Source organism: Lonchura striata, chromosome 2, assembly GCF_050655825.1.
Source record: "Lonchura striata isolate lonStrDom1 chromosome 2, ASM5065582v1, whole genome shotgun sequence".
Classification (NCBI taxonomy): Eukaryota; Metazoa; Chordata; class Aves; order Passeriformes; family Estrildidae; genus Lonchura; species Lonchura striata.
Window position 1 is genome coordinate 126090263 of NC_140704.1, and position 13700 is coordinate 126103962.

Sequence of the window (13700 nt, forward strand, 5' to 3'; positions counted from 1 at the left end):
AGATGATGTTTAGTTATATATCAATTATATATCAGCTATGAATTTTCAGGTGGCATAATTGCTAATGAAGTGGTGTAATGTTTACTAGAAATACCTATAATATGTTTGTGTGTCAAATTTTTCAGCTATGTGGCTATAGGATAGATAATTAATAATAGTGGAGCATTCTCAATTTTTTTCACCTAAAACAGGTAAATAAATCTGTCCCAATGCATCCTGAAGTGGAATATGGAACATATGGTGATATACTTAAAATCGTGGGGGAAAAAAAGAGAAAAAGTGAGGTGTCAGTGGCCATGAAAACATTGAGTTCCTAGTGCTTCAGAAAACTGAGCTGCGATAGAAGGCTTTCATTTCAAGATAAGCATATACATAATACTACTGCCAAGTGCTATGTGAATGGTGAAACAGGTAAATTGCAAGCTCAGGAAATCTGCCCAAGTAATCCATTTTGTATAATCAAATATGACTGTACCTACAACCTGTGATCTCCATGAGGGGGAAACCTGCAATACATTCCATGTGGAATCAATGGCTACAACACCGTGAGTTTATTAAACCATCTTGCCACAATGTAAGTGATTTGAAAATGCACACAAAACATGGAGCTATCACCTATGCTGAAGAAAAACTATGTTCACAGGTCTCTCCAAATATACTGGTTATTTTGATATCAGAAAGGTATATTCTAGGTGAGCAACTCAAAAATTGTTATAATTTCACTTTATGTTCTGTGTTGCTCTATACACAATCTGTTTACCACAAGGCTCTATTCAGTAATTTACTAGAAAGCGCCAAGGTCCATCATTTTTGTCAGTTTACAGTCTGATTACTAGATTAGTGGAAAATGCAAATTGAGAACATTTTAGAAATGCCACCAAAAACATATTTTGATTCCTATTTCTTCAAAAGGCTTGTGTAAGGCTTCATTTCTTTCCCTTAGATCACCAAGAAGAGGACTCTGGGCCAAATAGGATCTTGCAGTAAAGATGGTAGCGAGACATTGCAAAGGTCACCAAGTCTGCAAAGTCAGCATAACCTTCCACCTATTGATTCTGCAAATCAAGAAATTCAGAAGCTACTGCAAGTAAATCCAAATCCTATAAAAATCAGGAACATAAAGGTTCCAATAAATAATTCCTGTCAAAGTGAAGTCTATAAACAACTTGTTAAAACATGTCAAACTGTCAAACATTCTTTATATTTTCAGTCCCCTTTCCAGTACAAGAGACAAAACAAGGACTTGCTGATATTACCCTATAGAAGGCTGCTGGACATGCTGATGGCTTTCCAAAGGTTCTTAAGAACTTTGAAGCAGAAAGATCTGTCAAATTTCTTTACAATACTCATCTCTCTGGCAAGCTGCTCAAAGAGTATACAGTTTAAAAAGTTATGATTTTGGAAGCAACCAAAGTGTTAATTCTACCCTCTAGAAGTCATTGTTTGACAGTACAGTGCCTGTCATATCTTGTTAGAGATCTTCCTTCTCCAGCAACTAGCCACAGAAACAGTTGCCCTAATAAAGTAATCAGAGATCATTTAGTAGCAGAGCTCTGGTAAAATTCTAACATAGTCCACTTTTACTGAATACAGCTACTGAAAGATATTCAAGCACACTTCCATTAGTTACATTTCATTATCAAGTTTGCAGGGAGGGATTTCTGAGTGTTATCTTATTTCTATGTTATCATGCATCCTTAACTTCCATACAACTCTAACAGTTACAGTGCCCAACAGCAGAAAATCTTAATCTTGTATGCTCAATAAAAATTTCTGAATGAAGGATTCGCTCAAGAGTCACTATATCTCACTCACCAATAATCTACCTACAGTCTCCAAGTTTATGTCTGCAAATGACATTGCACTTATTATTGAGCCTGGTGTCTAGAAACCATTACTTCAGCTTTCTCCCAGAAAAGGCAGAATTCCTGAATCAGAGAATAATGCAGGTTGGAAGGAACTTCAGGAGGCCATCTAGGCCATCCTTCTGCTATAAGCAGAATAAGCATGGAAAAAGGACCAGATTAGGGTTGGCTGCTGAAATGTGCTGGAATCAGACTGAAAGCCACTCACAGCTGCCAAACATATTTTGAGAACAAGCCAAATACAAGAGTCCAGACTTACCCATTAGAAGGTAATGGGAACTACCTGGGGTAGCATTGTATATGCCCTGAAGATTTTAAAAGGATTTGTCCTATCTACAGCAAAGAACTACTCATATGTTTGATATAAGAGCCCTCATACATAGTTGATCCCCCTTGAAATAAATAGCTCTTTGAGAGTAATAAGCAGTGCATTAAACTCAAATCCAATTCCTTGGCTTTCAATACTATTGAGCATTCTGCCATCCAAATATTAAACATGAAGCAGCTGCACTATAAGAGTGCCAGAAATTTATGGCCAATAAAGATCCACCACTCAAGGCTAACATAAACAAAGGACAAGCCATCTTCCTAAAATCCAGAAAGCTGTTTAGAATATGTGTCTCAAATCTTTGGGCAGAACATAGAGCTCTCGCATCTTGACAGCATTTCATATAGGTATCCAGTAGTATCCTAAATAAGAAATTAATATTTAATCCCACATAGTAATGCCAGAATTTACGTTACTTTGTCAATAAAAGTCTATCTCAACTAATTTGCAGCCAAAGAAGTCATAAAATGTGTACACATCTTCTGCATAAGCAAGGATAATATTTTTAACACAATTTCAGAAGACTTAATAAATCTCATTATTAAACAATTCTAGTTTATGTAGTGATCTACGTAATATCAAAGAAATTTAATAGGTTGATCCAGAATCTACAATAGGTTTTCTATAAATAAATAGTGTGTTGTTGTTTTTTGGAATGTCTAATTGTAAAAAGAAAGAGACTTTAAATAAGTTCTAGAGATAGATGTTATTTTACAACTTATTGGGTATTTCCATAGATAAGTTTTTTTAGTCATTTCTGCATTTAATTTCAGTGGGCAATGGATCTACCATTTTCATAAAGGTTCTCTCTTACTGTAAAATGAACCAAAACCACATGATGGAAAATTTCTACTATTTCTATCAGAGACAGTGAAAGTGTGGGATAAGAGAAAATAATATGTAAAACCTTTATTCAACCTGTCGAAGTCAAAGACCCTGTTGAAAACAGAAGGACTATCATTCTTGTTTGTTACTAGCAATTTAGGAATCATATTGCCTTTTCAGTGAAAGAAAATTATACTATTTCTACAGAAATGTGAGAAAATTAATGATTTCCATCAATTTGCAATTATTCAAGTTTTAAAAATAAATCTGAAGAATTTACAGTTGTTAAAAAGAATATATGAAATATAAAACGATAAACCAAATCTTGTCCTACAGTTATGTGTGAGAATGTTGAACAGTTTTGTTTAATGTGACTTTTTTCTCAAAGATTCCTATGCCTTGAAAATGTAAATTATCCACAGTATTCAGATCATCTTATTGTCTGATAGATATGAAACGCCTCTTAATTTACAGATTGCCACTAAACATATTTGTGAACATTCACCTATACCATGCAGCAATTTATTTAATGGAAATAAAATATGTTACACCAGAACGTACCTTGAAATGTACCTTAGGGATTTTTATCAGAGAATTTACTTTTCTTCATAAAAATTAGTTTTACTACATCTCCTATAGACCACAGGGTGTAGTTATCAAGTATAATAAAAAATTTTGTATTTCTGATGCTGATGAAACCAGTCTAAAGTGGGCTAAATTTTCCTGAATAATTTCCTAATGTGATATTATTTATAGTCACTCAGAACACCACAGGGGCAATACCGTAAATAAGGTTTAACATGGCAAGAAGAAAAAGGCCAGATGGCCATCTAGCGCTCACTGTGAGAAAGGCAGGTGATCAAAACGTCCCATTTGATAGTGACTTTGCATATCTTCTTCGAGAATGACAATGTTTTCAGCCAGGTTTCACACTATTTTGGCAAAGCTGAAACCTAAAATTCTGTCTAAAACACTGACAACATAATAAACAAGCTTATTTCGCTGTTTAGGTTATAACCTTGTGTCTAGACTTTTAAAGCACACTCAGCAGTATGGAGCTAGAATACTGGGACATGCAGATAGAATTTTAAGACTCTCTCAGGTGCTGCATGAATACACTGAATTTTGGTAGCTGCCAAGTGCCTAACTCCATTTGGTTATGTAAATAATACCAGCTGATATGCTGATATGCCCAATTACTATTCACAGAATTGTTGGGGTTGGATAGAACTTTTAAGACCACGTAATTCCAAGCCCACTGCCATGGGCAGGGACACCTTCTGCTAGACAGGTTCTCCAGGCAACCTGTTCCAGTGCCTCACCACCCCCAGCACAGTAAAGAATTTCTTCCAAACAGCTAAACTAAACCTACCCTCCCTCATTTTAAAGCCATTGCCTTTAAAAAGCCCTTCTCCAGCTTTTTTGTATGCCCCCTTTAGCTATTGGGAAAACCAAATGAAGATTTCATGCCTTCTCACACACACAGACTCTCTTCAGCCTGTGACTATTCTAGGCTGCTCTGCAGGAAGGTTATGCTGAGCAGCCTTACAGATCTCTTCCGTGAAAACACAACAGGCACACCCTGGAATGTGGGATCCAAGAATGTGCTGCAAGACTCAGGTCTGGTCTTGCTCTGAGGACAGCTTCATAGCCATAGCAAAAAAGATAAAGACAGATGTAATAGGATTCTTTGGCTGCAATATGACCTGGTGCTGAACCAGAGCAAGTATTTACAGAAGATTCATAAGTTAAACCATTCTTATGGCTGTCATTACATGTCAGGGTGGAGTTACGATAAACAATTGCTACAATTGTATGTTAATGTTTGCCTGTACATTCTGTGCAAAAAAATCACATTCTACCACAAACAAAAGTCATTTTGTTTCCCTTGAAGGCAAAAGGAATCTTACTATTGACTTTGGCAACATTACATTTCATATGAAATTAACTCATTTCTGCTCACACATATTTATCACACTAGTTTTTCTTCACAGAAAGGCAGAAATTATAAACTCACAGAACATGTGAACTTGGACGAGACCTCTGGAGGCCATCTCTTCCACCTCCCATGACCAACTGAAAAGAAGGGAGAAGCTATGTTGACACCTGAGTACTGACAACATCATTCAGAAACTCAAGCTGAATCTCTCTTGCAAAATAACAGTACTTTTAATACACTTTCTACTTACGGATGCTCTGCCCGTCACTGTGTGGTTCTACATAGAAATCAGTGGTAGTGACTGAAATCCCTCAGGAAAATTGACAACCCTTCCTGGGAATAGAAGTCTTTCATGAAAGCTATTTCTAATGCATCTGAAGATGCAAGACACATAGCTAAACATTTCATCAGTACATGTTCATTAGGAATGGCCTTTTTGTGCATAGTGAATTTTAATTAATATTACCTTTGTCCTTGCAGGGAATACTGCCAGTGCCAGCTGAGTTCACTACCTTGCTGCCACTGGGTAAACACTGTGATGTCTGCCACCAACATGAATTTCTTCTGCACTCACATGTGGTTTCTTGTCCCACCTCTGCCTCATTTCTTAATTATGGCCATGGAAAATTATGCCATCAAGCTTTATTTGAAGGTACTTCCAGCATAAAGATGGAAGAAATTAAGTGACATTATAGCTAATGAGGGACCACCTGAGCCCTATAGCAGTTTCTACAGGCATATGGGATCTGATCGGCTATTCAAGAATGTAGAAGAAATATCTGAAGTGATTTCATTCATTAAATAATTCCCTAGGTTCTCACTAAGTACTACAGATACACAGGTCATGGTGTTCTCCTTCTCTTTTTTCCAGTGTACAATTAATGAGATAGCATACTGGGGAGCAGTTGGATTAAATGTAAGAAGAGATGCCTCATATGCAAATGTCCTGATGGCAGCCCAGGCAGGCATTCCACAGGAAAATCATCAGTGTAACCTGGCACTACAGCATTTTCCAATCTAGGTAACTGCACTTATCCCAGATAAGAAACTATTATACTAAGACAAAAGGAAAATCTTTCCAAAACTATCTCAAGGGCTGTAAACACATTATTCAACATATTTAATGAAAGATATGCCTAAATCCCTACAACATTTAAAAGAATTCCATCATCCTCTGTTCCAAATCATATGACCCCTGTCACATTTCAAAGGACCAGGCTCAGTCTTAAGAAAGCTGCAATGAATGGCTCACTATAAAGAAAATAGTAGGACTTGATTATGATAGGAATACTACAAGGCCTTATGACTATGTACATATGATACATGATATCAAACATATCCTTTAGCTCTTCGCACTTCATTGTCTGGTAAGGGGTGGTGTAGAAAACATAGATAGCACTGTAGCTCATTTCTGCCTAATCTCAGGTTTCCTTCCTGACCAAGGAAAATAAATAGGACCCTTAACTCCTGTCTAACACACATCTCTTTGTATAGACATAGTCCAAGTACAGTCATAGTCTAAACTTGCTCCTGCTAAATACTCCATTGGTTGTACCTTTTTTTTTTCCCCAGAAAAAGATTGAAATGAGAGACAAAACCAGTCACCTTCCCCATAAAACTAGAGGACAATTTTCATGGCAAAACTCCTTGCTCAGGGCAGAAAGCAGATGACATGCTCTTTGCTGTCTGCAGCTACATCACTGACTAACGGAGAACAAAAGGGGAATTTATTTTGTGCAGTCTACTATGGTCCATGTGCACATAAAACCACAGAAGTACACCTACACCGAGATTCATCAGAAACAGGGGCCATTTCAGTTGCTTTTCAGATGTTTCTCCGCACCTACATTCAAGGAAAGAAAAACAATTCAATCACCAAAGGGTGAATCCTGGCATGGTCTTACCTCAGCTTCATATCTGACTCCCTTATTGGTAGTGTATCCGAGAAGTTAATTTTCTTTGTATATTTGTTTGTACCCTATACTGCTCTGAAACAGGGAAGTATTTGCATATTTTCAAAGAACAGTTTGGGTTGGAAAGGACCTCAAAGATAATGAACAGCATCTAGATTAGGCTGCTCAAAGTGCCATCCATACTCTCCCAGAACACTTTAAGGCATTTTCCTTTTAGACAAGAGAGAAAGACACATCGAGACATTTCTCTCTTTGGCTGAGTTCTGTGGCAGAGGGGACAACTGAAAATCCTTGCAGTTTCAAGGCTCAGAGAGCCATTACCTTTCAGAATTCTGGTAAATACACACTGACTTGATTAGAACTATCCTATGATGTAAAATCAATACATGAAAATACACTTGTGAGAGTAATTAAATTATCTTGCACTTGTTTGTTTGTTGAATTTTCTTCATTTCTTCAGTAATGCATAAAGCTTCCAAAGCTTTAGCTTTCAAAATCTTACTACCAGCTTGACAAAAGGTTATTGCATTGCATTTAATTTTCTTAGTGGTTTCAAGGATTTCCTGATGTATTTTGAATTGCTATTAGGCACTGTTTTGTAAATGAAGAAGCTTAGGGGATAGGATACAGAACCTACAACTGTGTGTCTGTGGTGGCCATCTAACTTTTGTCAATAGCAATTACAGTAAATGAAAATGAATTGGAATTCCAACTCTGCTTGCTAACTGACAGCAACTGCATCAGAAACTATCCTGACAACTGACATCCGAGTTGTGATGCCTCAATGAAATGGGTGAAAGAAGAAGTACCAGACTCCATTTTTATCCTTCTGGGACAGGGTTGGATCACTAGATAATTTGTGGAAATACATACTTCCCATAGTCAATGACCAAATAAGGAACTTCACTTTACAGGATTGTCAATCTGTCACCTTTCAGGAGCTTTAGGTTCACTTAAAAAAATTAACTTTAGCAGAAAAGGATGTTATTGCTTTTACTGAGGTCACTGAAAGGGTAAGATCATTCTCAGTGATGCTAATGTGAAGGTACAGGGGTGACAGGAGTTAATTGCACAGTTACCACTCTATTATTGATTTATACTCTCCTGACATTTACAGAGAAATAAAATAGAGTTTACATTTTACACTCTCACAAAATACAAGACACATAAACTACTATAGAAAGTCAGAATTCAAATTGTTAAAATTGTTACATGCAAAGGAATAAAACTGAGAAAAGAGGTAATTTCTCTCTGTTTCCTTCCATGAAGCATTAAAAATATAACTAGGGATTTTGAATTAAAGCACAAAAAAATATCCATATACTAAAAGAGTTTATTCTTCCAATTGCTATGTGCATATACAGGTGTTCTGCCTCTGGGATTAGCACAACTCTTGTAATTAAGGCCCACAAGAGGGCTGCATATATGTATTTTGCTACACATTTTTACTCTATAATAAAATAAGATGAAACATGAATATAAATTAATTGGTTTAAGTTTACCTGTTTGAACAGTGGCAGTGAATTTAAAGCATAAGAATAGTTGACTTACCTTGGAAGAGCTTCTTTTGGCAGCCTATCCAGTGTGCTAATTCACTTTGGTCACTTTTGTCCCTTTACAAGTCAGGATAAGAGACTTTTTGAAGATAAGATTCCTCAAGAAGCTTCATCTAATACCTTCTTCAGTCATAGGGCTCAATTAAGTTTCAAGTTTCCTAATCCCCTTCCCTGTTTCATACAACACTATAGGATGAATGGTATTGGGAAGAGATGCTTCCAATACAGAGGAAGGTCTGAAGTTCACTTCACAGTACATATTTCCAGCCCTGAGGCTCAAACACTATAACAGAAGATGGTGCACACCAGTAGCTCAGATGCAACACAAGCCCTGGTTCCCATGCATATGGCTCGTATCAAGCACCTGAAAAATATATCTTGGATCTTCTTCCATGCATGCTTTATAGCACTTAGACCCTGTGGAGTATGTTCTTTCATCTTTAGGGAGTCTGAAGCCTCTTTCCTTTCCTATCTGTGCCTGGCCTTCTCTCCAGAAGTTCTATTTGTTACAATGTGAGGAACATCCCATTACGCTAGGTACATGAATAAGCAAACGGAACACAGTGAGCCTAGCAACTTGTCAAAATATCACAGTTAATCTACTGAGAGAGCAAAGAAAGCAGTACATTTAAAAAAATGTATAAATATGTATATAAATCATGCCTCAAAAACAAATCAGCTGTTCTGTGACAATGGTTGCAGAGACAATAGAGAAGCAGCTGTTTCCCAAGGAATTCTTTCCCAGAGAATCCAATGAATTCCACACTGGGGAAAAAAATTTCCTTTCAAAGTACTTTTCCCCAGCATGCTTCTTTTGGTTTACATCTTTTGTATTAAAAAGGAAGGCAAATAACTCTTAAAACAGCTATCTTGTAACAAGTTTGATGCATTTCATTTCTTCTAACCAGCACATCACCTGGACTTAAATGTTGTTTTTTTTCATTTTCTCAGGAAAAGGTGGATATGGTAAAATTTATCCATGTTAGCATGCTACCATACCACATACAAACTTTCTAGGAAAAAACAATCAGTACTTCACTAAAACATCCTACTGTCAAGGCCAGCAAAAACATGCATGAATCTTTCCCATTACGTGAAAGAATATGCCTGTGTACAAAACAGTATAAGAAAATTACTGAAAATTAACAGTATTATTTTATATAGTGCAATGAGGTGCAGTTATTTTTATGGTGACCCCAGTACATTTCATGAAGTTAATGACAAAACTTTACAAATTATTTAATAAATAAATATATCGTATCTTTGCAACCTTAAGTGATGCTTGATTTTACAATTTATTTATTAAGCTTTTAGTTTTATGCAAAATATTTAAATAAATGACAAATTTAAGTTTACCATCTAGAATTTAAGAATGCCCATACTGCAATGATGTTCAAGGTTAGACTGATGGGAGGTTGTTTCACAATTATTTCACATGGTTCTCTCTGAAAATGAAAATGCAACGTTTTTAGCTCTACCTATGTTAGACAGCAGTTTTAAAAATAACTACTGAAATTACAAAATGCCATTCTTCTCTATTTTTCCTACTTTAGAAATAAAAATGGGCTCATATTATTAACATAAATCTGAACACAGCAGAGTTTGATCATGTGTGGTGAATGTTGCTGAGCTCTATACAGAGTATGAGGAATATACATGAATCACTGCTCTGGGTTCTTCACAGATTTGGTAGTTCTGTGACTGCATGAAAGGCTGAGGTACATATAAAAGGGTCTGCCCCTTCTGGATTTGATAACTTCAGAACTTGAAGATAGACAGAGATTCTTCTCCTCAGGGATGACTAAAGTTATACAATAGTTCGTGTTGGAATTAACCTTAAAGATCATCGAGTTCTTATACCTTCAACATCTCCAGCACTGTAGTTAACCCAGAATATAGCCACTTACCTTCTGCTGCAAGCTGTCAGCCCTCCTTTTATCTGTGTTTTAAACATTATACCTCCCATTCAGATCTCCTATCATAACTTGCATGCATGCCCAGTACTGTTAGAATCATCTGACAGGAAACAAACTGATGCAATTTTGACACAGTTGGTAGCAGATGTGAGGAAGTGGCAGCTTTAAGCTGGGCAACCTAAGAAGTTTTTGGAGCAAAGGTGGGACTGGCCAAGTACTTCAACATTCACCTGACTCCAGGCCTTCAGCCTCAGGTCCTATGGACAAGATTCGGGCCGCCTTCTGCACTAAAGACATGACCATGTGTAACCATTGGGAAGGAGTTAGCCAGATTTTCCTAAAGCAGCGCTTTTCAGCTGAAGATGAATCACTGTGGTTTGCATGGATTGAGGAGAATGTGAGAGAATACTATAAAAAGTAAATAAAACCATGAGCATTGCCATGAGTCTGTGCCTCCACTTAAAAGGTGGTGATTTGCAAAGGGAAAAAGTTAAATTCTTTTGAAAAATAATTTAACACCCAAATGGGCTCCAAACCTATTCCACAGTTATTTAAGTTCAGTGCCAAGAACAATGCACTCTGGAATGCTATAAAACAATCTGGCAAACTTTAAGACCTGGGCAAAATTGAATTGTCTTGTCTTTTCTGCATCACTGCGAGCATAAAAATAGCCCAGACAGACCACTTAGTTTTAACTATCATTATTAACACAGAAATGGAATTTCTTAAAAGGTTCATTAGACTTCCAGGGTGCTTTTTAGCCATGAAGCCTGACAGAAAACAGAAGTTTGCATCAGTTGGTGTCATGGAGATTGCATTATTCCCAACTCCCAGCAGAAGATGGTTTCCATACACCACATCGACACTGTCAATATCAATATGTACACACAGTGTAAATTATACTCACTTATCAGTAAAAGATAATTTTTTTCCATGCCTACATTTTGAATTCAATCTCCTCTAACTGAATCAATGAGTTGGAACTATTTTTTGCACACATTATGTATCAGATGCATGCTCATCCTGTTAATCTCTCTTGCAGCCAGTTTCATTTTTGCTGTGTTCTCATATCAATACTGTTTAAATCTCTTTCAACAGCAATGTTCTCTGCTTACCTATCCTACAGTATCCAAGGTATTTTCCTGTATCATCAGGAAGGCAGTCTAACACAACCACTGCATACTCATAGATGGAGAAGCCTCCGCTTGAGTTAGGATCATTCCAGAGTAGCTCATATTGCACAGACCATGTAGACTAGCAGATACAGACCCATGCTAAAATTGCCATGCATATACATCCTTTTGATAAGAACTAGGTATATTCTAAACCACATGATAGGCATCAAATAATCACAGAACAACACACTTCACATGCATATACCAAGCAACAAATCCTTAGACAGCTGATCTGCTGTGACCAGTGCTTTTACATATGACATGTTGAAGTACTTATAATAAGCATTTTCCTTTCATCTTTTGTTCATGCATACATTTCTCGAATGTATTTTGGGAGGAAACTAATCCTCATTTGCATCGGGTATATTATGAATATGTTCTGGAGTCAGCAACAGGATCAAAACTATATCTCCAAATATGCAGCTACTGTCTTCAGCTGGGGAATAATTTCCATTATATGTGTTCTCATTACATCAGCGGAGCATTTGTGCTTCCGAGCCCTTACTCCTGCTTTAGCCTGGTAGGATTTTTAATCAGAAAAACAAACATGGTGGACATGATTCATACTCTCACACATTCACTATAGGTGTGTTAATGAGAATGTTCTAGACGATGATGTACTCCACACCCTTTATTAGCAGGACCAGAGGACGTGGTTTTTCTGGAGAACGAATTGCTAGAACCTCTGACATGAGTCAGGTGAAGCAAACGGGAAGGAGATCCTGGTTCTTACACTCTTACTTAGCCACCTATCTATTTGTGGAGCGAAAGGATCAAGATGCGGAGTGGGGTGGGGCTGGGGTTGAACTAAGCATTCAGGCAGCGTCAAACCTTTCGGCTGCCCATAGTTTCCTCCCCTCTGCGACCTGTGAGACGCTTTGCATGTGACACTTGGCACATGCTGGCAGGATTCTGCCCACTGTCGGACTTGCAGGCTGCCGGCTGGGAGCTCCTCCCTTGCTCCCGCTGCGGGCACCCTGCGGTTGTGCTGCGCCGCGGCCTCCCCGTGCCCGGTGGCGGAATGGGGCGGGCGGCGGCGGGCGGCAGGTGCCGGGCGGCGGGCAGCTCGGCCCGCACCGCTAGGTGGCACGGCTGGGTCTCGCACGGCTCCCCCGTACCTGCGGCGCTGCCCGGCCCGGCCCGGCCCGGCCCGGCACACCCCGCCGCCGCCGGAGCCCCCCCGCCCCGTTAGACAGAGCGGAGCAGCGGGAGCCCCCCGCGCCTCCCGCCTCCCTGCGCTGCTAATGAGAGGAACGGCCGAGGGAGGGAGGCGCAAATCATCTTAAAAGAGAGGCAGAAAATGACCGCGGGCAGCCGCCACGAGGCGGGTTTTGTTCGGCCGCTCTGGCAGTAAACTCGTGTAATCTGCAGTCATTAGCATAATCTTCAAAGATCTTTAGGGGGATAATCTTTAAAATGCCTGGGGTGCTCGCTTGTGAGGCTCCTAAATAGGATATCGTCGGAGGGCCGGGGATACCCTTTGAGGTGTCTTTCTTGGGATTCGAGGGGTTCCTCTCCGCCTTCTGCTGTGGCGGACAATAATGTGATCTCCGCCTGGATGGGGGTCAGGAGAGCACTGCGGCGCTGAACACTCAGACCTACTCTCTGGCGGGCTTTTAATTTACGAGGGGGAGAGGCATATATTTTCCCTCGAAGTTTACTTTTCGTCAAGGGTAATTATCTGACTTGCATTTGAACTCTTCGGGGGACTAGAATGAGTTTTCAAGCATTCGATTTCCCTGCCTGAAATCTATAGCTCTTTTGTGTGAACCTCCAGAGCTCTGGAAATGAACAACCCAACCCGCGGTTTGCAGAAATGTTCATTGCAGCGAAGGGCGTGTTCGGAGAACACAAACAGCACCCATAGATAGTTGCCAAGGGCACCTAATACATCTTTGCATTACACCTTGAACCAGTTTGCCCATATCTCCGACTTTTTATTGCACGGATCATAAACGATTGTAAAGTCTGCAAATCTTTCATGAAATCCTGACAATTAATAGTTTAGCCAGGGAACCTCTAAAGAAACCAGTCTAATGCATCCCTTGAAAACCGTTCACAGCCGCGTGGTGCCGGCGTAATCTGACGATTCAGAGTTTTAAGAGGTTTACGGCTTTTCTTTTTCTTTTGAACAATGCACTTTCACTCTGTTTTTCGAAGCAACAAAACGCAGAAACCTTAGT